Source organism: Anastrepha obliqua, chromosome 5 (genome assembly GCF_027943255.1).
Source record: "Anastrepha obliqua isolate idAnaObli1 chromosome 5, idAnaObli1_1.0, whole genome shotgun sequence".
Lineage (NCBI taxonomy): Eukaryota > Metazoa > Arthropoda > Insecta > Diptera > Tephritidae > Anastrepha > Anastrepha obliqua.
The window spans coordinates 50,467,187-50,470,077 of NC_072896.1; positions in this window are offsets into that span (position 1 = coordinate 50,467,187).

Consider the following 2,891-nt stretch of genomic DNA (forward strand, 5'->3'; position numbering starts at 1 on the left):
GACTTAAGAATATTGAATTTAAATGGTGGGACATGGGGTTGAAAATAAAAGAAAAGTATTTCGAATAATTTTAAGAACACATCAAATATACTTTCTTACAAAACTTGTCTGAAAAAAATATTTTTATAAAGTCCTGTTAGATTAGTGAAGCCTTGCACTTAATTTTAATTTTTGATTTTTAAGGAAAGAAAACCAGGTCGTAACTTTGTAATCATTTCACTGGTACACATTTATACTCGGTGTTGTAAGTTCCACGCCAATATGGGGTGAATCATTAAAATAATTTCTTCTCTCATATAGATGACCCGGCTGTAGGTGAAAATATTCTTACAAGCTCTTTCATGCATCGATTGCAACAAAAATAAATTCGAAAAATATCATTAGACGATATTACCGTAATCACTTTTAAGAGCTTTCGACAACCCCAGCTCGACTAGAATATAAAAAGAAATACACTTCTGTTAGGTCTTTGGCCGAGCTCCTGATGTTGTTCTACAAATGGAGGGACCTACAATTTTAAGCGGACTCCGAATGGCAGATGGTTTTTTATGAAGAACTTTTTCATGGAAGAAATACACTCGGAGGTTTGCCATTGCTTATCGAAGTGAGATCGCTATTAGAAAAAATATTTTCAATTGCTTTGCTGTTTCATGCTTGGAGTTTCGAATCTACGCACTCCCGAATGTACCAAACCCAAGTGTGTAATTGTCACTCATTATGCCCTCGTATTACAAGACGTGAACCCTTCTAATATAGTTGTACCATATTTCTTTAATGTTCAATAAAATGGTTGTACAGGATAAAATGCATAGACCCTTGCGTGTTATTTATTTATTTCCGGAACGAAGAATTCAGTTAAACAGCTATAGTAGCAAGCTAGAAGAGAAATAACGCGGCAAAATTGAGAGAAGCACTCTTTCTTGAATATACAATCAATTTGATCCTGCAGCCACGGCCTGTTTACCACCTCGCATTAAATTTTGTATTTCTGGGAATATTTAGATGATGAGCAGGCGTGGGATCCTTTCTAAACTACCTGTACAGACAACTTGGCATTTTGTTCGACTTAATCTGCATTATGGCTGGAACTGGAAAAATTAGAAAAATTTGCCTAAGAAATAAATTACGGCATTCGCTTCGATGGCGAAAAGCAGTGTATTTGCGTAAGAAATAACATTCCGACAGGGTTGGGCATTTTGCACTACCACTAAATGGCGCTATCACTAATTTTTTAGTGGTAGTTAAAATAGGGGTTTCATTATCACTAAATCTTCAATTCACTAAATCCGCTTATTTCACTCATTATTTAGTGCACTATGCCCAACCCAGTTTTCCGATCAGCTACCGCTGCATTTATATATAATTTACATAACTAACATCTTTTATAATTACACAATTTGAAAATGCCTACTGAAGCTATTTACTCTGTGAATACACTTTCGAAAATATAGCCTCTTCATAAAATAATTTCGCATAGGCTGAACAATTCTGTTTTGCGTTGGCACATTTTTTTCGTAATAGTTATTTGCAAATCTATGAACCACAATTTAAAGGTGATTAGGATGCCTAATTTTCAACCTGTGTCGGCCATCTTGAGCTTCTAGGTCTAGAATAAATCCGTCATATCCTCTACTACTACTTTTTATTTGAGAGCAAATTCCAAAGAAAAACCATAGAAATTAAAACTTTTGCTACAAAAGTTAACAGGCAATACTGTTTGCCCATTCTGCTTTGTTTACGTGAGGTCGACGACTTTGACAGTTCATATAAAGATACCCTTGAGTACATTGTCGGATGCATAATACGAAAATTGAAGTTGACCGATTGTTTGTGCAATGAGCCTACATTCCCAGTAAATAAGCCAAAAAAGAAAATACAGGGTCCGGCACTCGAAATGTAACCAACTTCAGAGCGCTCGCGCTGTTGCCCGTGCATCAGCTGTCTGTTAGTTGGCTAAATTACAGTCCAGAGTATTGATTACAAGCGCCCGGAAGCATTTTGGGGAGAGTAAACGCGAAAAAAGAAAATCAGCAATGGATTTTAAACGTAATAGTGTGATTGCATTATATTTGACTGGAAAATCGGAATCAGCCCCTTAACATAAATAAAGTCTTTGTTTATTGCACCTTTACTCATTCGGGCAGCTTGCGATTTGTTTCTGGACCATCTCAACGCCATAGTCAAGGCCTTAATTCTGTATTATTTTCACACATTTTTTGCTTTGAATTAAATAAAAGTAATATGTCAAACTAAATTTATAACCTTTTTAATTTGTTACACTTCGACTGCCGGACCCTGTAATGAACAGACGATAAGATAGTTGTAAGTCAACTATGTATTGCTCTCGGCGTCTCCTTACATATATTTTTGCGTATATCTACATTTATTTACCTTTTTCTAGCACGGATTTTAAACTTGGAACTTTGCAATTAATCTAATGAGGTTTTGTTTATTACTTCGGTGTAGGTTTAGAAATGGAATTAAATTTTTTAGCGAGCAAACGATGTCCTCAAAATTCGCAAACGGATGAACATGGGTATTTTGAGAATGGAAAAATATCTTTTTTTTTTGTGCGAAATTTATAGTTTTTAAGATATACCACGGGTTGTCAAACTACGGGCTTTTGGACTTGCGATATTACTCCTTCTAAAACCTGAAAAAAGTATAACAAATTAGGGAAACATTACTAAATATAGATGCCAATCACATGCATGTCAATATAAATTCTATCAAAAAAGTACCGGGAATCTATATATATAAATGTGAAAATCTGTCCCTATATTCGCTTAAAACTCGCGAACGGGCTCACCTGTTTGGACTATTCAGTAGATGGTTTGTGTTTTAAAATTTTAAGAATCGGATACCAGGGTCTCGAGAAATAGGCCAAAACG